The sequence below is a fragment of the Nyctereutes procyonoides genome, unplaced genomic scaffold (assembly GCF_905146905.1).
Source record: "Nyctereutes procyonoides isolate TBG_1078 unplaced genomic scaffold, NYPRO_anot_genome, whole genome shotgun sequence".
Lineage (NCBI taxonomy): Eukaryota > Metazoa > Chordata > Mammalia > Carnivora > Canidae > Nyctereutes > Nyctereutes procyonoides.
Window position 1 is genome coordinate 17889683 of NW_026575131.1, and position 23378 is coordinate 17913060.

At 38.3% G+C, this 23378-nt stretch overlaps 1 protein-coding gene across 1 annotated transcript in view; it reads left to right on the forward strand.

Annotated features, from left to right (window-relative positions):
* Positions 1 to 23378, forward strand: part of CNTN3 (contactin 3) — a 247363-nt gene that overhangs the window by 99319 nt on the left and 124666 nt on the right. The window lies entirely within an intron of this gene.

Below are 23378 nucleotides of genomic sequence, written 5' to 3' on the forward strand. Positions count from 1 at the left end.
TACTTAGTTTTAGAACATGACATACACCAGAGTCTTTGTGGAATCTATGTGGTTTCCAACTCTTCTCCTCTCTCTCTCTCTGACTCTCCCCTGCCTCTTTCTCTCCCCCATCTCTGTCTCTCTCTCTCTCTCTCTCTCTCTCTCTGTCTGTCTCTCTCTCCCCCCTTCTCTCTTATATACACACTCAAACATAATTAATATATGCTATTGGATCTCTATGTATGATATACATATGAAAATGATACGTATATATGTGTGTGTGTGTATATATATATATACATTCACATCATTTTCATTGGGGTGTTGGAATTGCAAATTTTATGCTACATTGGTATAAATTGAAATACTGCTAAAAATTCAGAAGCTTAACAAAATAGCTACCCAAGTGAAAATGAACTTGAGCACATATGAAAATAATTTAATAAGCATTGCTCCCCAGTAGGAGCCTCGAGTCTTGGTTTGATTTTGCTCTTATGCTTACTCCTGCAAGCTTGGTCACTTGCAGGAACAAAGAGGGCATTATTAATGTATAAATCACTGTTCTTGGAGAAACCAACAATTCTGTTCTGGAGAGGATACTGAGAGATAAACAGGTTAGAGAGGATCTTTCTAACCAGAGGCCAAGCTGAGAAGTCTTCCCATCATAGTGAAGTTTATTCAAATGAAAGTATGATGGGCTTTATTTGTTTTGTGACATACAAACCATAGTCCTTTCCCCCCAGTGACTTGTCAGTTTTAATAACAAAACCCTCAGTCCAATAAAACAAACATATACCATCTTCACTATCTGATCACTTGAAATGTATGAGCCAGCTGGAGACTGCCAGTGTAGGGCTTGATTAGCAGACATGATTGCCAGGATGCTGAGGGATGGGTTTATATTGGGCTCCCCAGTGTACTTCAGTAGCGTATATTTTCTGGTATCTTGAAGTTCCAAAGGAATTTTAACTTTGAAGGGAAACAGATTTTCTTGAATGCAAATAAAAGTAACTGGCTTGAAGAAAATAGGGAGTTTACTGGCTCACATCACTGGGATGATTAGTTGTGGTCTAGTTGAGCTGTATGGTTGTCACAGATATGTACCACCCAGAAAGACTTGCTGCCTCGCTGTGGGTAGTGGGGTCATTCGATAGCCTCGAGGTCTTAACTCCCTCCCAGTCTCCTCAACTATAGAGAGCCAGTTGCCCAAGGTCTCACCTTGTCTGTAGCTGCCCACATCTGGTGACTCATCAGGGCAGGAATAAAGGGTCAGCCCTTTGTGCTCAGCACTGAACAGTTCTGATGGGCTGTCCTTCTGGAACTTCCTTCCAGGATGTCTAGGGTTTCATTGGACCATCTCACAATTAGACTTCTTTCTCCTCCAGTCCAGCACCTGTTTCTTTCCTTTTATAAGTTTCTACATTGATAAAAATATTTTATCCCAAACTCTGATTGCCCCCTGAGAATTCATCCCCCATTTTGTTGGAGCCACAGGTTCAAGCAGTTTCACAGTTGTATTTTCCTTATATCTCTTGGCTCTGCTTCCCTCAGTGTTGATTCCATGTGAAGTAGACGTCTTATGGTGTCATAGGTGGCCTCTGATAACTCCAAGCTTTCATGGTCCTTAATGCTAGAGATCCTAATAAACCAGACAACCTGTTCAGTGGCTCTTCATTATTTTAGCTGAATCAACCTTATTTAGGAGATTATTCCTACAGCAGGGGGGCAGGGTCAGCTGTGTCTACTGACAAGCACGGGGGTGTGAAACATGTATTTTCTAAAAGCAAAGAGGGCTTAGTTATGAGGAAAAGCAGGAAGCAATGCATTAGAAAGAGTAAATGTCTAAAACTACAGGTGGTATAAAAGTATCAAAATCATTTTGTTTTTTTAAATATAAAAATAACTGCTGGAGAATCTTATCTGTGGTGAGTTTTGGAAATGCTGGCCTAATTTAAGAACATAACTGAGTGATCTTTAAGTCCTTTTATGATTAGATATATTTGCCGATAACAAAGGAGGGACCTTTTAGCTGACTTAAGCTATTGAATGAAACATGTCCCAAAAGAATCTCCTAATATCATGCAATTGGAGAACTTTTGGTGACTCCCCATGTTCCTCTTCTCATTTTTAGAGCACATAGGTTGAGGTGATTGCAGAAGTCAAGTAGGATTATAGATGAAGAAGGCAAGAAATTTTAGCACTGAAGAAGCTAAACCATGGATGGGACTGTAAAGAATTGAACAAAAGCTTACCTTCCTCAGTGCCAGATCATGCAGGAAAATGATCAGGGCTAGGCTGTCAGACTTAGATGCTGAAAACAGGATTCTCATTGACCCAAGTCTATCTAATGCTAAGATATTCACAACTTAATATCCACTGCCCTAATACATTGGCTTGTGAACTCCTTGAAGACAGAGCCCAAGTCACTGTTGGCTCTGCACCCAAATGTCCAAGGGAAATGAACTTCAGCACACATGAAATAATTTAATACACGTTTAATAAGCAGCTGGTTGATAACAAGGCTGGTTGATAACAAGTAGTCACTGAATATTGGTTGAACAATTGAGCACATTCATGAAAGGAATAAAGAAATCCTTTTTTAGATTTGGTCAGTTATAAAGGCTTTTTGAGAAATCACTAGAAACTTTGTTTCTAGAGGTATAAGCATCTAACAACCAATATATCCTGGGTGCCAACCAGGCAGGTGCAGGTGCAGACAGATGAGAGTGAACTCCAGCCATAGCAGCTGATATCAACCCTGCTTCCTGTCTCTTATTGACTTAGGGAGTTTTAATCTAATGAAGGGTATGAGGCAGATCACTACACAGCTGAAGCTGTGATGCCAGGGTTTCTCAGTACATGTGATCTGTGGCACTCATGGCCCACCCTGTGACCCTATGAGATGTGCACTTGCCTCTCTCTGTCTTCACCATTCTGCATTACCTTCATTCACTTCTTCCCCTTTCTTCACTTCTTGGTCCCTTCTCACTGGCTGGAAAAGTTTAATTATGTTGATATTTTCTGATTACTGAATACACCACCCTATTTTATTCATCCACCATATTTTTTACCAGAATAATATCCTAACAGGGTAGTCACAGAATGGCAAAATCTTAATAGTAAAAATCATCATCACAGTCATAGTCTCCTTTATTTATGGAGTCCTACTTAGATGCTAAACTGTGTGCTGGCTTCTCGTGGAAATCCTTTGTTAGGAAATTGTTTTGATTGAAAGCATGGAGAGGAACTGTTTGAGGGACGGTCAGAGAGTTGGGGATGCTTCAGTTCTGGAGATGCCAAGAGGCTCAGTTCTTACCTAGCCAAAACCTAAATGCCTTGAGCCCAAAGTTCTTGCTGAGAAATGACAGATGAGGCAGAAGGCTGGAAAGTAAACATCAGCACTGAGCCTCCTAGCAGTTTTTTAGTGCTACAATTTGGAAATTCACAAAATGTGGCTCAGAGGGGAAATGGTATTCCTAAAATCTTAGAACTCTGAAGAAGTAGAATTAGACCCTCAATGCTTGACTCTTGGCCAGGGCTCTTTCTGTTATGGCAAATCCTAAGCAGACCCCAGGTGGCATTCTCTAAGTAATCATGGTACAAAGGCACAGAGTCCTTAACGAAAGTGTCAAGGTCCTAAGCCAAGGGCTTCTGACATTTCAAATTTAGATGCAGCAGAGTTAATGGTTTTGTTTTAGTGTTCAAGGCCATTGTTTATGGAAACACAACAGATCAACAATGCCCAAAGTCCCCTTGAGCAGAAATCTCCCTGGAGTTCAACCAAATACCGAACTCAGGTATATGCTAGTCCAATGCTTCTGAGAGTTTGATGGCAAATGAATCAACTGGGGACCTGCTAAAATGCAGATTCTGAATCAGTGGGTCTGGGTTGGGGCCTGAGATGCTGTATTTTCAATAAGCTCTCTCCTGAAGCTGCTGCTGCAGGTCCATGGGCCACACTCTGAATAGCAATACCCTAGCCATTAGATGGAGTCCCTAATGGCTTCCCGTTACCTACTTCTGCTCTCACTCCTTCCTTTTTCCCTAGCCAGTTTCCTGGCCTAGACACTAGAATATATTCATAACTTCAGAACCAAAATATTACCTCCCCACTGAGGACACCACTTTTTTTTTCTTCCATTCCTTCTAACTAGCCTTTCTCAATATGCTCTCCACTCAGTTTTATTCCCATCTTTGATGGCCTTCCCAGTCTCCAACAGATTTATATATATTTAATGTCTCCTAAGACTCTTGTCTTTCTTTTTTTTTTTTCTAAGTCCTAGGGGAAAGAAAACTGCCCGTTTAATGTTGCCCTTGAAATGAGGGTGCCAGAGTCCCAAGCATAGAAAGAATGATGGTTTTATCCACAGAAATAGACTCTTCAGATTTTGGAATTTAATTATATGACCTGAAGTACCTTAGCTGTTGATGGGAACTCTCAGTTGGGTGGATGTTTCTGTAAAACCCCTCTGAGAATGCATGTCTCAAATACTGCATGAGATAATGCTTTTACTCTTCTAATCACAATAAGATGAAACATCAAGGCACAAAGACACATCAGTTACAGTATGCCATGCATTTTTTAATCATCCATTGGTGCAGTGTGCCCCCAAACAGCTTTATCTTTCTCACACTGCTTTCTGCCTTCTTGGAGGGAGGACACTTCAGGATTCTAAAGTGTCCTGTACTAGAAAGACATCCCTTATTTGGTGATTTGGAGGGTATGGAGTTGGGACTCATACCAAAGGTGTTCTATTTCGGTTTTGGTTGTGTTTTTCCTGGAGCCAGCACTGTGATCTATAAGAACCAACTTCACAGCTATTTATTGAAGGTTGCAATAGCCTTTTTTACCCTTTTTTTTCTTAATTTTCTGGCTTTTATTTCTTCTATTATAGGCCCATAGTAAAATTGCGTTAAAATCTCTTCTCTTGTAAATAAAGTGTTTACTTTCCTTTGTTCATTTGGGATAAAAATCAGAAATATTCTCCTAAAATGGATTAGGGAATTATACATGTTAAGAGCCAAAATAAAGGTACTGAAGTATGAAACTGCATATATTATTTATACTCCCTTAATTCACTTATGTAGATAATGTATAAGAAAGTGGCAGCAACCCGGGGCTGCTTTGCTTAAGAGCAGCCACCATTTATTTGATGCCAATAAGAAGGAAAAAATTGTCTCATGGTAGTCGACAATTAGAAATTTCTCTTAGGAATCCCTACAACTCCTAAGCAACACAGGTCACTGACGTTTGAGAAGGGTCTTATCTTCCACTCATTCTGTGACTTTTTTTTTTTTTGCCACTTCTGTCTGTTGGCTTCTCTGTAGAACAATCTGAAGCAAGAGGAATTAGCATCCTCTTAGAAATAGTAGGAAAACTAGGAATTGACAAGTCAGAAATAGGAGCCTGGACATGGATTATCAACAGCTTAATTATTAATCTAGTTACCAACAGTGTGAAAAGCTGGGAATTAGTGTAATTACTGTGCAGTTGTTGGCATCACTATAAAATCATTAGAAATTCAAATGCACTAGAAAAATTACCCTATTATAAATAAGGTTACAAGACTAGTTCATGGGTACTTCATGATAAATATTAGACAGGAATTCATACGGTGGTCAGGTTATTGCATACACACATGTTAATAAAGAGTTGGTTTTTGTCCAAAGATGGCTGATGAAATTGATTCTGAGTAAAGAATAGGTTGTAGGCTTTTGCCATGTTTGTTCTCTGATCCAGATTCCTGTGTCTGAGCTGTGTGCATGCTCTTCTTGAAATGACAGCCCTGGACACTCCCATCCACTTATAAAAACATAGCCTTTGGGATGTTCAGAGGACAATGTGAGATGCCAAACAGCAGGTAGTGAAGGCTGAAGTAGCTTATGCTAAAAATTGCTTTGTAAATCCTGGTGTGACAGAGGTGAGAACTGTTAGCAACATAACCAGATGGCATGGGATTTACACCCTCTGTATCAACATCTTTGGTTGTTGAGTTTTTTTTATTCTTTCTTCAAGACTAAAAAATAAAAGTCATCTCAGGTAGCTTAGATGGGACAAGCCTGAAGAAAAGGTACCAAGAGAAATTTTCTGGAAAGATGTGTCCAATTGCTAGACCTTCATTAAGGTGTCAATACACTGTGAAGTACTTTTTGATGGGATTATCTCAAAACAATAATTTCCACAAATAATCTGTGAATTTAACACTATTTTGTCTTAAACACTCGTTTTCCTTGAACAACACTTTCCTACTGTCTATGCTTATAATTTCATCAAACTTAAAACAAGTGTCTTACAAAACTTTAAGGTAAAGAATACATAATACATTGATGGGCTTTTTGGCTTCCATCACATTTGCAATCATTGATCACTGTGTGAAATGTTTCTCTGAGAACCCAATGGTTTCTCCTTCCCTAGAGCTGAAAAAGTTGCGTCTTAGCAGGCATTAATGCCATCACAACTTGTGCAATCAAGATAAAGCAGATGATGGGATCCCTGGGTAGCGCAGCGGTTTGGCGCCTGCCTTTGGCCCAGGGCGCGATCCTGGAGACCCGGGATCGAATCCCACGTCGGGCTCCCGGTGCATGGAGCCTGCTTCTCCCTCTGCCTGTGTCTCTGCGCCTCTCTCTCTCTCTCTCTCTGTGACTATCATAAAAAAAAAAAAAAAAAAGATAAAGCAGATGAATGATGGGTTGCTGAGGAATAAGCATCTATCACCCTGATTTTATTGCTTCTAACTGGGGAGAAGGAAGTGGACAAGATTAGGTTAATATGTCAAGGCAAGAAGTTAGAGAATCCGTTGGTAGACTAAATGAATAATATATCACAATTGCAAAACTTTTTTTTTAATCTACTTCCATTCTGATGTGACTATTGACATTTACAGGAGTCCAAAATATTAACAAATCATAGTAGCATTCAGACAAGTATGTTCTAAGTCAATTGACACACAAACCTCAGCTGCTATTGTATGGGTAAAGCAAAATATTTTGATCTCTAAAGGAAATATCTGTTGTAGTGAATAGTCTTAATTGCTGAACATCCATTTTGTGATTGGAAATGAAGATGAAAAATCCGTAGTTACTCTGAAGTATTTGGATGTGGAATCTGTGAATTAGAAATATTCATTTGAGTCTGCCTATTTCCTTGCTTTCTCCTCCATCCATCCATCCATCCATCCATGTTATTCATCCATTGATTTAATCATATATCCATCAAGTATATGCTGATGTATAGAAAATGTTTGATGTCTTATAATGCTATTTTACTATAATAAATACCACCTTTTACATGAATAATCTTAGTATTAAGTAGAAGATAACAGAATGTTGTTGATAATGTATTCAAATCAGTATTTGTTGAACCTCACCCCAAACCTCTCCCCAGTGAAAAACCCTGAAAGTGGGTAAGAAATAGAAAGATGAATAGGGAGCAGCCCAGGTGGCTCAGCAGTTTAGGGCCGCCTTCAGCCCAGGGCCTGATCCTGGAGACCTCGGATTGAGTCCCATGTCAGGCTCCCTGCATGGAGCCTGCTTCTCCCTTTGCCTGTGTCTCTGCCTCTCTCTCTGTGTCTTTCATGAATAAATAAATAAAATCTTAAAAAAAAAAAAGAAAGATGAATAGGAATCCCCTTGTCCTCAGAGGCTTATGGTCCCACAAGAAGTAGAAAGGTGGTTTTGCTGGTGACTGGTTAGCCCTAAAAAAACAGCAGTAGTTATCATTATTCAACCAGATACTGTGTTTATTGTTCATAACATCAAGGAAGGGTTTATTGACAAGCTGGACCTCAGAGCAGTTAGATAATTTGTTGAAAGCCACACAATGGTAGATTTAGGCTTCAGACCTAAATCTCTTGATTTTTGAAGGAAGATTTCCTTATGTTCACAAAAATTATAGGCTCCAGTTTTTTAATTTACATATTATCTGCCTTCTAGTATGGTGTTCTTCAGAATTTCCTGATATATGAAAATTTATAATTAAAATGTCTATAGGTACCACCACCCTACTCTCTCTGTCTCTCTGTCTCTCTCTCAGACATACTTAGGAGGAATAGTGTGTACAAGCTGGGCATTTAGGAAGTAGGTTGCTTGAGCTCCAGTTCTAACTCTGACGTAACTACAAACTTTGGGCATAATGCCTAACCTCTGAATCTGTTTCATATCTCTAAACAGGGAATAATCATAGAACTTATCCTTATAGGGTGGTTGTGAGGATTTAAGTACATGTGACTTGTTTGAAATGTGTAACTTATTTATTAGACAAAAAAAAATGTTATAGCCCTAGTATTTTTACTATAAGGAAAAATATAAAAATTTAAAATATCTAAATAAAGGTAAATCTATAAAGAAAGTTTATTGTACTTTTTCCCTTTACTCCAGAGGATTTTCTTGCTTGGAATATTTGTACCCCACTCTGGAAAACATTGTTCTAGAAAATGTTTGGGTTTCCCATAGATTTGTGGTTGCGGATGGAAGACTTAACTTTTTTGTTTAACAATACAGTGATACTTAGAAATAGAGGAGTGGAGATGGCTTTGAGATGCTTATTCTGTACAAGCATCAGTGACTGCCTGTCCCCAGGGACTTACCACCCCCCATCCCATGGCCTCCACGGGCTGAACTTCCATGCAGCATGTTCCAGCTGGCCTTTGCTGATTGGTCCAGAGAAGGACACCTGAAACAAGCTGGGCCAATCAGATGCTCTGTTCTGGAAATTTGGTATTTGACCCGACAGGAAAGAATTCTGAATTTTGGAATTTGAGACAGACTATTATGTAGACCAAGCAGCCAAGAAAGGTGATGTACATGGAGCAGAGATGCAGCCCTGCCATGGATTAAGAGACCAGGGACAGAGAGTAAAGACTAAAGACTGCTTACCTGGGGATCCCTGGTTGGCTCAGCGGCTTGGCGCCTGCCTTTGGCCCAGGGCGCGATCCTGGAGTCCCGGGATCGAGTCCCGCGTCGGGCTCCTGGCATGGAGCCTGCTTCTCCCTCTGCCTATGTCTCTGTCCTCTCTCTCTCTCTCTCTCTCTCTGTGTGTCTATCATAAATAAATAAATAAATCTTAAAAAAAAAAAAAGACTGCTTACCCACAGGCTCTCCTCCCTTCCCTCCTTGGCAGTTGCTTTTTTGCCCTTGGGTGCCATGCACCAGGCTTAGTATACAGGGAGATATATATATGTGTGTGTGTGTGTGTGTGTGTGTGTGTGTGTATAGCATTCTCTTTATTATTTAAATTGACTGTAGTGGTCTTCTGTTTCTTATAATTAAAGGCTCATACCTCATTCAAAGGGCATTACTATTAAGGCTAAACTAGTCTGAGGATAGGGTGATGAAACTGATGCAAGGCTAATAAGAAATTGAATATAAAAAGTAAAGAAAGAGAAGCTACATGTTTCAACAAGTGTCCTTGGGCAGTTCCAGCATCCTTTTATGATTGACATAAGCAGTGAACATAACACAAATGGCCCTGGAAGGAGGCAGGGTCATAGATGACAATTTGAAGAATCTGTATTCATTGCTACTTATATTTGCAATCTCTGAGTCAGTTTCCCCAACATCTCAGGGGTGCCACTGACCATTACACACACACACACATTTTACAGATTTACTTATTTGTTTTAGAGTGAAAGAGAGAGCACACAAGTGTGCAAGGAGGGGAAGGGGCAGAGGGAGAAGTAGAGAGAATCTCAAGCAGACTCTCCAGTGGGCATGGAGTCACATGGAGCTCTCAATCCCACAACCCTGAGATCATGACCTGAGCTGAAATCAAGAGTCAAACACTCAGCCAACTGAGCCACCAAGGTGCCCCATTCTGTATATAGTTATCACTGCCGCATGGCCTCATACTTTTCCCTTCCACTTCATTCTCAGATCCCCTAAATGGTCTTCTTCTTCTCAGTAGAATGAGAAAATCATTTCTCCCTGTTCTAAAGACTGCAGAGTTTTCCTTGCTCTGATTCTGTCCACCCACAGACAGAAGTCAGAAGGAGCCTTAAGCCCATTAGGAAAAATTACATGCATAAACTGGAAGTTTAGGTCCACTGTCACAGTGGTAGTGCCTCAACAAGATCTTATTTAAAAATTGCAGCGCTCTGACTAATGCTTTCTGCTTTAAGTAAAAATAAGATTGTTAATTTAGTGCTCATCAAGGATGTATAAAGGCTTTGTTTTCCTGACATTCTAAGCAGAAATTGAGGATGATCATTAGTTGGTGATTTTTGTCATTAAAAACAAACAAAGAAAACAAACCACATCAGCACTAGGGAAAACCTAAGAAATAATCTGTACACTGGTAAGAGGGAAAGCTAAACATTGGTTGCTTTGCCATGAAAATGCATTTAGATGGACTTAGTGTTTTAATTAAGATTCCAAGGGCTGTGGTAACAAACCTGAAAATATATTAGCTCAAATCAAACTGGGTTTCTCATTCAGATAAGGTCCAATTCAAGCTCTCTGACTCCATCCATTTGTGCCCCTTAATCTAAAATCCATGGTCATTGCCTGTCTCCCTTAAGCTGGCAGAAAGAAAAGGGTGAAAGAAGCCACATGGGTGGTTTTTATAGAATAGATCTAGATGTCATACGTTACCTGTGCTCACAGTCTTTGTTTTGTATTTTTTTTTTAAGATTTTATTTCTTTAGAGAGGGGAAAGAGAGAGAGAGAGAGAAAGCAAGCACAAGTGAGGGGAGGGGCCAAGGGAGTGGGAGAGAGAATCTGAAGGAGATAACGTGCTAAATGCAGAGCCTGACATGGGGTATGATCCTATGACTTGAATTGAAATCAAGAGTTGGATGCTCAACCGACTGAGCCACCCAGGTGCCCCAAGTTGTGAACATTCCATGGCCTCATCTCCAACCACATGGTCACACTGAGAGCAAAGGAGGGAGATGAGAATATGTGGCCCAGTCTGTGCCAAGGAAGAAATGAGAACAAGTTGAAAGTATGGCTAGCTTGTCTCTGCCATATTTAGATCTGTGCTTTTGAATATAAGCGCATGAGAACTGAGGCATAAAATACAATCACATGACTTAGGGTTTGTTTGTGAACTCTGGTGGCTCTGTGAGAAGTTTTATTTGGAGAGTTTGTTTAAAATGTTCATTCCATGATCCCACTCTGAGATTCTGACTCAGTAGTGTGAGGTCTTTTTGGGAATCTGTACTCTTATAAATGACTCAAAGGATTTTTGATTCAGATGGTCTTTGAGCAACACTTTGAAACATACTATCATCAAGTCATACAAATTTAAATGTTTTAAGGAAATATATCAGGGAATGGAAGAATGTCATTTATGATGAAGAAATTGTGAGCATTCAATATTTCAGTGGCTGAATTTTATTAATAAGGACAATTTAGACTCTGAAAGGGAAATGGAATTCTTGGCTTATATAAAACACTGATGTTCACTTATTTATAAGCTAGGCAGTTTCTATATCAGCTGTATTTTTTCTTCATTAACATTAGCTGCCTTAGAGAGCATGGTTGTTGGTATGCTGTATATAACTGGCTATTCCCTGGCTTTCACCCACTTTCCCAAATGTTGAACTGTTGGTTGGCACCCACAGTCAACTGTGTTTGTTGATGGTCACATGAAATGAGCTACTGGTAATTGGTAAAGATTGCTTAACCTTGGGGTCTTCACGGGCACTGTTTGGCATCTCACTCCTGAGTAGTTTGGATCTGTTTGTTGTTATTACGTACGTGTGTGTGTGTTTCATCTCAAGGGAGTGTATCTGTCTAGTGTAAAACCCAGAACTTGTAGGGAGGGAATTTCAAAGTTGATCACTTTCTCTCTTTGGCCTCACTCTTATTTAAAAACTGGATTTCCCCCATTAAATATAGCAAGTTGGACTTTAAAATAATACCAGGATTTAACTCCAAGAAATTGTGAAATGAGTCATGTGCAAAGTTTTCAGTAAGATTCAGTTCTTAAATTCACAGAAATGCCACAGTATTCACCTTTCCATATTCTGCAGGGGCCAGCCAAGTGATGCAAATGAATGAGCAGGGATGGGTTTTAAATCTTGAACTTTTTTCTACTTACAAGTTAAATCTTTTAACATCATTTACTTTATTTGTATTTTTTAAATTTTTTTTAAATTTATTTATGATAGTCACAGAGAGAGAGAGAGGCAGAGACATAGGCAGAGGGAGAAGCAGGCTCCATGCACCGGGAGCCCGATGTGGGATTCGATCCAGGGACTCCAGGATCACGCCCTGGGCCAAAGGCAGGCGCCAAACCGATGCGCCACCCAGGGATCCCTTTTTGTATTTTTTAACCATAGAAAATACAGAGGTTTTTTTTTTTTTTTTTTTTTTTTAGTTCGTTTAGGTTTTTGTCACATATATTTTCCATTTGCTGATTATAGTTGTCACCATGAATGAATAAATAAAATAAAATATTTTAAAAAAACAAAAGAGAAAGAAACTATCCTATCACAGAAACAAGTAACAAATAATTTTAATAAGATAATTGTATGCTCTCTAGTTTTTTTTAGCTATTTGATTTTTGTAGTTGTACTTTCAGTTTTCCCACATTTGATTAGACCTAGATATAATAGTTTATGTTGTCCTCACTCTACCAACAGGAAAACATAGGAATAATATATCTTAAAAAAATTTATTTATTTATTCATGAGAGACACACACAGAGAGAGAGGCAGAGACACAGGCAGAGGGAGGAGCAGGCTCCATGCAGGTTGCCCAACGTGGGACTCGATCCCGGGTCTCCAGGATCACACCCTGGGCCAAAGGCGGCGCTAAACCACTGAGACACCGGGCTGCCCAGGAATAATATATCTTGATGAAAAAAGTGGCACTCAAAACGTTCAGACCATGCAAAGGTTTCAAATACTGCTCAACTCCAGCTGGTTATTGCCATGGAGAAAAGTACATCTTTGGATTTTTCACAAAAAGCTAGAAACTCTATATTGGCAAAATTTCCTCAAGTGTTTTAAGAGTGTGGGTTAAACCATACATGGTTCAAGGCTGCCTTCAGCCTATAGGCCATATATGGAGGTCTCTTCCTTAGGGACATAGGATTAATGCTAAAAAATAAGCCCCATTGACTCAACAGTATGAGAGTCTACAAGTCTGAGAGATGGTTAAGGTTATGGTTTATAGCCTTTAAAAATTCACTTTTATGAGATTCAGGAGTACATAAAATAATTCCAAACAAGGCTAATTAAAACAGCTAATTATGGGTTTCTGGAGACCTGCGGTATTTGTAAGTCACATCTCATTCCTTCTGGAAATAGTTCTCTAAATTCATTTTACATACTTCTTCTGAAGTAATTAAGCGTTCTCCCCTTCTATTTTACATCAGTACTTTTCTTAGCAAATGTTTTATGCTCCCAAAGTGGGGCTAAACTAGTCAACGAAGTACCATAGAGTGGTAGGGATCTAATGTGTGATTTTATTACGCATAAGTACAAACTGTGTAATGCTTGAGACTGAAATTGATTTTAATCTGGCAAAAGGTGATTTTGGAAGATCATTGTCAGATGTCAGCAAAGGCCAGTTCCCCTGAAGAAGCATGATGTTCCCAAGAGTAAATATAGTAACTCAGCAAAAACATAATTACTTCTTCTCTTATTGCTATAAGTAAATTGTTGTTCCTGAAGTAAATTTTTATGTAAATCTAGGAATTTAGAATTTTTCTCATTTTTCTAACATAATGCTGCCCGTGACATTATTATATTGGTAAGTTTTATGCATGTTGCAACTCATTCCTGTTACTTCTTTTAATTTCCCATCTGATTTCTGTACAACATGTCACATATTACCCGTACTGCCTGGTAATGATCAACTTCCACAGATAAGGAGTTTTATTATGCACTGCTCCCTGACATAACCATCTGATTAATGAATTGATACATTAAATATGATTGTTAAAGGTAAATTCTGTGTTCCCTCCATAGACTATTTCCTTTTGTGGTCTTGTATTTTATCAATGTATGTTATACTCAGAGACTATTTGTGTGACATTTTTCACACTGTGTTTTTATGGAACAGTAATAAGTATCATGTACAAATGTGAGGCAGTTTGAAAAAACTGGTATTTTTAAAATACTAATTTCAAAATATTAATTTAAACTCCCAAATTTAAAAATATTGGGGAAAGCAAAAGAAAACATTGTTCTTTTTTCTCAGAGCTTTTAAGAGTATAGCATTAAGTCTCCCTATCCAAGAGGACTCTAGCATGCAGCTTTTCCTGAATTTACCTGACAAGAGAACCCTTTGTTTACGAAGCATCTTGCAGGACCAGATGTTCTGAGGAGCACACTTCAGGAGATGCTCACCTAGCTTGAAGAATGTGCACACCAGTAATTTTCAAAATGTCTTCTGCCAAGTGCTCTGAGGGTTTGTGAAAGTACTGGAGGGGACAGCTCAGGGCATCTGGGTGGCTCAGTGGTTGAGAGTCTGCCTTTGGCTCGGTCATGATCCTGGGGTCCTGGGATCAAGTCTCGCATCAGGCTCCCTGCATGGAGCCTGCTTTTCCCTCTGCCTATGTCTCTGCCTCTCTGTGTGTGTGTCTCATGAATAAATAAATAAATAAAATCTTTTAAAAAGGGGGGACAACTCAATGTATAGACCTCTAACTTCCTCTTCATAAAGAGCAGAGCATTTCTGTTTTATTTTAAATATATAGTTCTATATGAATATTCTTTTTTTATTTTTTTAAATTTTTTTATTTATTTATTTATGATAGTCACAGAGAGAGAGAGAGAGAGAGAGAGAGAGAGGCAGAGACACAGGCAGAGGGAGAAGCAGGCTCCATGCACCGGGAGCCCGACGTGGGACTTGATCCCGGGTCTCCAGGATCGCGCCCTGGGCCAAAGGCAGGCGCCAAACCGCTGCGCCAATATTCTTTAAAGGCAGGATTCTGAGTTGACAAATTATTAAAAAAAAAAAAAAGGAAGGAAAAGTGTAAGAGAGGGAGACAGAAGGAGATAAGAAAGAGGGAGAGAAGGATAGAGAGAGAATATATCTTTTATCAGTGAACAAGTGGAGTCAGTTGCCTGAGTTTATTCCTTTTTATTTTGGCTGTAGAATACTTGATATGTTAGAGGGTGGTTTGTTCATTATATCATTATGAAAATTGGGGGGAGAAAATTAAAGGATGTTTTGAGTAGTTAATGTACTTCTGACATTCTGTAAATTCAATTAATTATGTATGGCTCACATTACATCTGTGATAGTAATAACAACAGGCTGGTGTTTTCTGGTGGGGAAACTAGTCCATCAATCATCCATAATCATTGATCTTCAAATAAAGGGACCTGTTCTGACTGGCTTATAGTAGCCAAAGTGTGTTTTCATCGTTACTGCCAAATCATATTGTATTCTAGAAATCTCTTAAGAAGGCCCATTCTGTTTCCACTTGAGATATGAAATGACATCTGAAGTGGTGATATATGTAGACTTAGAGCAATCTTTTTCAATCATTATAACCTTTAAGCACCACTAGCATCCCTTAGGATTCTTTGACCTTTTCTCTCTGTATTATGCTTTTTGACAGCTCAGAGAGAGAGCAGTATACCTGACATCTGGTATAAACATGAAATGTTAATTCCTGACACATACTTAATATTGCCAACCACTTACAGATGCTCATATGATATATTTTGTTTTTTCCCATGGTTATAAACTGAAGTCTATATGAGTTTTCTTAATACAGTGGTAGAAAGCAGTAAAAGTTATTTACATTCTAGTTTTCCATAGCTGTGGTTCTGTCTTGGATTCATCACGATAGATTAGGCCAAAGACAGGTTCACCAGTCCTTAGCCATGCAGTGACAGGATGTTGTTCTCTCCACAGTACCAGAGAATAAGGAGAGTTAAAAGATAATTAGAATAACACATGGACACATAAGGAGAACTGTAACACCCAGAGGGTGTTATTATTAAATATGTTATTATTCTTTCTATTAGTGAAATAGTTCAGAAGCAATATTTTCCAAAATTCTATCTCCTATACGGCAGTGGATATATCAATGCATCTATAACCTCTTTCTAAATGTTAGTGAAGTGTATTGGAGGTATATATTCCAACCTACAAGGCATCAATAAGGATCCTCAATTAAATTGAAATAAATGCTAGTTTGCTAAACTAAGTCATTAGGGTCAGAATATCATAATGCAATGAAGAAATTCTTCAGAAAGTAAAAGGACTAGATGAAATCCAAAACTCAGTGGATATCCAAATATCTCCAAGTTGCATGAACTTCAAAACAAGCCAAGAATTGACTTCCTAGTCAAAGGAAGCAAGCATTAAATAGACAGCCTGGGGATTTCAGTTGGAGGTACTATGTAGAGAAAATTTAGAACCAAAGTGTAATAATGTTCTCCCCAAAGAATAGTACCTATGAATATTTTTTGTTATATTTGTGGACTCCACTGCCTTAGGCATAGGATTAGGGATAGATGCCTTGAGTCAATGTTAATAGGAATTGACACAACTAGCAATTTGATTATTAGTATTGTGATAGACATCCTGGTAGGGGATGTAACATAGCATCCTTATGTATCTGCAAAGTTCTTGAGCGATTTGTGGCACGGGGAACTGCTTCTTCTAAGCTCTGTGTGGCGTGTTGCTGAAAGGACTTGAAAGCTTTTATACTCAGAACTGAAAAAAATATTGTAGAGTTGATAATTGTATAGACAGCTATACTCTTAGTCCTACTACAATCTTAATAAAACTTAGGGAAACAGCCTTCAAATGGTCTTTCTGTAACCATGAAGGGGCTTCATTAAAAAAGAAGAGAGAGATGAATTTTATGAAAATTGTTTTGGAATCATGATGCAAGAGCCTCCATGCAGGGCAAGTGCACTGAAGAAGGGAAAGGAATCCTTTAGCAAAGCTACATACAAGATTCCACATGGAAAATGGAGGATGGGGAGCCTGGGTGGCTTAGTCAGTTAAGCATCTGACTCTTAATTTTGGCTCAGGTCATGATCTCAGGGTGATGAGATTGAGCCCACATTGGGTTCCAAGCTCAGGGGGGAGTCTGCTTAAGATTCTCTCTCTCCCTCTCCCTTTGCCCCTCCTGCTTGTTCTCTCTCTCCTCCTCTCTCTCTCTCTCTCTCAAAATAAATAAATGAATCTTTTAAAAAAAATGGAGGACATTCTGCAGACAATTTCAAGCAGATTTACAAAGGTGCAGCATGCTGTCTACCAGGATTTGCAGGGTAGGTACATATATTTAAGAGTGGTTCCAGAAATCTGGCCCAGTTTGGAAATCATCAAGAGAGATTCAAATTGCAAGCAAGTTTCCTACCTCAGTCGAGTCCCCTCCAAGGACAGGAACAACTTCCAAATCCAGGTGCAGTTGAAAGAATTAAAACCTGCATTGCCTCCTGAGCATACCCTTTCCGTGCTTTTCTTATTTCTGTGATACCTTTTAAAAACCAACCACGGTTACTCTACTAGGGAGATAATCCAGGGATAAGATTTGCTCAGTGCAAACCTTTTATTAAAGGCCTACAACATTGTGTACTGGAGCATTTTGTTTTCCTTTTCTTAAACACTAGTTAGATCAGATTTTCAAAAGCACATCAGAAATATTCCTAGTCTTAAAACCAGGGATTTATAGAACACAAAGTTGCAAGACCAGTGGGAAATTAATTTCCTTTGAAGCACATTATCTTGAAGTTTCCTGCCTCCCACAGTGGAGCAGAATTTGTTCAAGCATCATTGTTGTTCCTACTCCGAGGTATAAGCCAACTGCAGGAAGCCAGTGATTGCTTGGGCCATTCTGGCTAAACTGGAAAATATCAGGTCAAAGAAAGGTTAACTAGAGACTCACCATGTTGCTCACAACTACCACCACTGGAGAACCTATTAGGTATGTATTCAGCCCCTGTCACATATTTCCTATTCTAATAGGAGTAGCAGTCTAATTGCTTTAAACATCAACAAGATTTACTTTGTCAGACTGAGATATCTCTGGATGGATGCGGTATGGTGTTATATTTTACCATCAAGTGTTTATTTACCAGTATATTCCAGACTTGCTATTTAAGAAGCTTCTGTGGGTGCAGAAAATTCTAGGTCCTCTACTTAGAACATTTGGCATGCCTATATTTTACTCACAGCTTCGTGTTTTCTCAGTCAGGATTCTTCTACAACCCACAGAGTAGGTTTAGTTCATCATTTCTCTTAAGTTTCACTTTGCTTTATCTTGAGCAGTACATGGAAAAATATAACAAATTCCAGTGTAATGCCACAACTCAAAGCAGAGTTCAGTGTTCACTTGCAAGGGAGACATGAAGGACCTTTTCAGTTCGGCCACATCACTCTGGAAATCTTTCCATCTGAGAATGTGCTGTCTATTTAGCACAAGAACTTTTATTTTTCTTTTATGTCTTTGGATAGTTTTCGAGATACATCATAACAAAGTGGAGTTGTCATTTTAGTCCTGAAAAAAATTAGTAAGTACATGTTCACTACTAAAATTCTCCTATATATCTTTTCTTTATTGCTCTCTTCCTCTGGCAGAAAAAAAAAATAATTACTATCAATGAGAAATAATGTAGCCACTTTATTTCCTTTGCGTAAACACACAGGTACCCACATGGTTTCTTTTCCTTTTGGCCAAATTATAGATTTGCTAAGAAAGAAAACTGGATGAAGGAAAATAACACACATGGAGAAAGAAGGTGTTTATTGGCATACAGTCTCCACTGCATATAGTTAAACTAAGGAACATATAAAAAGTAAGATTCCAAAATGAACTCAAGCCTTTCCTTGAAGGTACTTTTAGAAAAATAATTCATGTTTTTTTTCAGATGATAAAAGCAACGATGCTTATTATAGAACATTTAGAAAATTTAGTAGGTTTAAATCACAAAGGTAAAATTACTCACATTACCACAGTGCCAAAATAGCCATCATTTTGGTGTATTTACTCAGTCTTATTTTTTTCTTACACATATTTTTCCGTAATTGTGGACTACTATACAGACAAATTTGTATTTTTTCTATTAATGTTTTAGCTTAAGCATTTCCCTATGTTAGTTTAAACACATTAGAAATAGTCTTTTTTGTGAAAAGAAACAACTGTAACTATAAAAATAATGCCTTTAAATCATTCTTTAGATTTTAAGATGATTAGCGTTTTGTTTCTCATATTTGGCAGATTTTTCTTCTAATTTGTCACCTCTTGTTACTATGTTTATTGGACTTCATATTTGCCTGCTTATTTTGCCTTATTACTATGTTAAAACTTTTTATAGTTAAATCTCTTTGATTTACGTATGATTTTCAGCCTTGGGCATCATTCTTGATAAAGTCCCTATATTGCATATATGTTCACTTATTTTTCTTTTAGTATCTTTATATATTTTTAAATGTTTATTTCAATCCATCCAGAATTTGTTTAGTATAATGTATGAGATTGGGATTTGGCATCATTTTTGTTAAATGGATACCCAGTTATCCCAATGCTCTTCAGTGGATAATCCACTGTTTTCCCCACTTCTTTGAAATGCCATCCAGTCACTTAAAAATATCATCTAGGTAGCTTCATGGATACATACATACATACATACATACATACATACATGCATACATCTATATATACGTGGATCAATTTTTGAATTCTTTATTCTATCATTGTTCACTCCCTTACAGCATCACTACAATATTTTAAATGCTACACTTGCTACATTTCATAATGTTTTAAAAATTTGTAGGGCAAGTTCCCCTGTTATACAACTTGTTTTGTCAAAAAAAGAAAAAATATTCTTTCAAATATATTCATTCTTCTAAATACACATCAGAATCATCACATTAAATAGCTAAAATTTTAATTGGAATTACCTGATAATTCCAATTAATTTGCATGTTATTTTGAGAAAATTGATATCTATACTATTAAGATTTTGCATTCATGAATATGATGTATATACCTTCAGCATTAAATCACAGTATTTTTTCAATAAATCAGTTCCTTCTGCATAAACTACACATATTTTTAAAAATTATGTATCTAGGCATTTACATATTATTTTTCTAAAGATTTTATAGTATATAAGAAGATGACCTAGTTTTTCATTTTTTTAATATGGCCAGATTTTCTGAACACTATATTAGGATTCTTGAGTGATGCTTTTGTGTTCCTGGAAATACTATGACAGAGCCATTTTTTTTTTAAAGACTTTATTTATTCATGAGAGACACAGAGAGAGAGGCAGAGACACAGGCAGAGGGAGAAGCAGGCTCCCTGCATGGAGCCTGACGTGGGACTCAGTCTCGGGACTCCAGGATCAGGCCCTGAGCTGAAGGCAGGGCCTCAGCTAAACTGCTGAGCCACCCAGGTGTCCCAGAGCCATTTTTTAAATATATCTGAAGAGAATCCCATTGATTGTGTCTCACTAAAGATACTTCTTTCTGCTATTCTGCTAGATATTCTTTATCACATTAAGGAACTGGCCCTTCATTTCTCATTTGGACTGTTACTATTATAATGCTATGATGAGTATCTTTAGGTGTAAAGTTTACTCTGCAGTTTGGGTTATTGTAAAAGATTTTTTGTGTTTGAATTCTTCAAAAGTGCAAGTAGTGAGGACTGTTAATTCAATTTCTATAGTAGTAATATTGTCTAGTCCATTTTTTTTCACTTGGTTTCTTACTCTAAAAATGTCTCTATAGACAAACAAACAGCTCTAGAGCAAACTACATTGTTTTATAACCATGTCAGTATTTTGCAGTAGTGTACTAGCCATAAACATACTATAGAAAATTCTACTTTAATTTCTTTATTTTACAGATGAGGAAACTGAGACCACTGTAGGTCAACTGATTGAACCAACACTACATAGTATATGGCCACGCCATCTGAAAACTCAGGTTTCCTGATAATTAATCCTTTTCATGATAGCAGGCTGTGTCCTGGGTTATTTTAAGACCATATTGAGTTTTGTAAGAAAATATTTTGTAAAGCTTTTCTCAAGAGGAAACAGACTTAAGTTTCAGTTGGGAGGGAAAGGTAGAGTTGTAATTTAAGAGAGACAGACATGGAAATGACTTAATCATGTTCATGTTCTTCCAGTTTAATTAAACCAGAGTAATAAACACTGACTAAGAAGACTAGTCAACTTCTTTTATGTGTCCAATGTGTACAACATCCCTAGCATGTTGGGAAGTCTTCTAAACAGATAACTCCTGTTTGTTAATTTCTGCAAGCATTTGTTGAAATAATGAATATTTGTCTATTTACTTTCACCCAAACTGAATTAAGAAAGAAAATTCCGGGCAGCCCGGGTGGCTCAGTGGTTTAGCGCCGCCTTCAGCCCAGGGCCTGATCCTGGAGACCTGGGATCGAGTCCCTCGTCGGGCTCCCTGCATGGAGCCTGCTTCTCCCTCTGCCTGTGTCTCTGTCTTTCTCTGTGTCTCTCATGAATGAATAAATAAAATCTTAAAAAAAGGAAAGAAAATCCCTGATCCCTTGCATCTTTCCTAAAAGATTTACCTCATTATAGAGGTAAATTTAGCCTAGCAATTTAGATAATGGTTATTTTGTATATATTTATTTTGTGCCTGCTGTTTTCAAAGTGCACTAGGTAAGAGCATTCTGTCAGAAAGTTTGTGATTTGTAAGAAGGGAAATACAGAAAATGGTAAATCCCGTAAAAGCCAAATGGATAAAGTGTTATGAGGTTGGAAGAGGGAAGACATCAAGGAGGAGGTGGCTTGTAAAAGATTGTTTTTCATGATAAAGAGACGTTTCCTGGTTAAGTGAGCCTCCAGGAAGCAAAGCACGGAATATCAATAATCCTAAAGACAAAAGAGAAGAGAAAAATGAACTAGAAGTGAATCAGCTTCCCTCATTAAAGAGTTTAATGACAAACAAGAAGAATAAGGAGGTCAGAATATTGGACAGGCTTTTGTTTCCTGAAACATTTTTATGCGTGTATATTCTTGAAAAGGAAAAAAACTGAAAATTTAAAATATTGAGCACAAACTGCTGTGCAGTATGGGGTATTATAGAGGAAAGTCAAACACCAGGTCAGGCCGTAAATGGATTAGACTTTCAGCCTCTTTCTGATGGTGTCATCTTTATGTTGAAGAACTAGAATTTCTGACCTGATCAGTTTCTATTATAAAGTGGGTGGAGTCCCACATTTTGGTTTCAGTTCTGACTCACCCACCCAGCACCTTGTGACCTTGCTCAAGGGACAATAATTGTCCTCCTAACTTCACAAGTTCTTCGGATGAGTCCATGAGAGAATGCATGTGAAGTATGCTCTGTGCTTCTCTTTCACTTATACTTCATACTGTTTCAGCAATTCTGCTCAACAAGATTGTGCACATGTTTGCCATTCACCAAGTCTGATTGCACCTGGCACTCTCTGGCATTGGAGGAGTGTCCTGCCACCCTATTCTTACTCCAGCCTCTCTCATTGTGTACACAATAGCCAGTTACCACTTTAAAATGTAAATGCAATTCTTTTACTCCCTTGCTTAAAGCACTTCAGCAGCTGCTTATCACAGATAAAGTCAAGTCCAAATTCTTTATCCTTCTCATAAGGCGCAAGACACCTGGTCTCAGCCTACCTGAGGACATCTTCTCATCCTCCTCTCCACCTCTCCTTCTCCCCAGCCTTGCTGGCCTCAAGCTCCTCCCAGAACTCCTAAGGGCCAGAATTAGGGCGCTGGTGCTAGCTTTCCCTCTACCACCAAGGCTCACCCCACCCCTAGTCCTTCGCTGGCTGACTTTTTATTGCCATTGATGGGGTTCTGCTGAGCTGGCCTCTTTCCTGAGCATCTAAAGCAGCTTCCTCTTCCTGTCACTGCACTGTCACCTGGGGTCACTTCCTTCGTGGGTTTTCCCATTCTCTCCCCATTTTATGGCTTATGCACCTTGTTTATTTTAAAAATTGTTGCCCTCTTGTCAATTAAAGTGTCCACCTCCAGGTAAGTTAAGACTTTGCTTAATCTTTTAGCTCTGTACCCTTAGAGCCAAGGATAATGCTTAGTATATAGCGTACATTCAGTAAACAGGTGCCAGGTACCTGCTGGCACACTTACAATGCTATTTACTACCTACTTACCTAAGGTATTGTGCTATAGGAAGTTTCTGTGTTTGCGATATAGGAGAAAAAGTTTGCGATATGGAAGGAGAAAAAGGCATAGCTCTAAGTATGGCAAGGTAGAAAGTGGTGAGTTCCAAAGATGTAAAGTTTTATGAACTTAGGTAAGGCTTCATTTGGTGGCTGTTATTAAAAAGTAAAAATAACCCAGCCTTAAAGACCTTTATTACATTATCAGAAACCTCATGTATTCATGACATAATTTCATACCCATGCCTTAAAGCAGTGCTTCTGTATTTTTTTTTAACTTGGAAGAGGGGAGAAAAAACACAGACCTTAGGGGTTCTGAGACATAGCCGTGGGAGAGCAA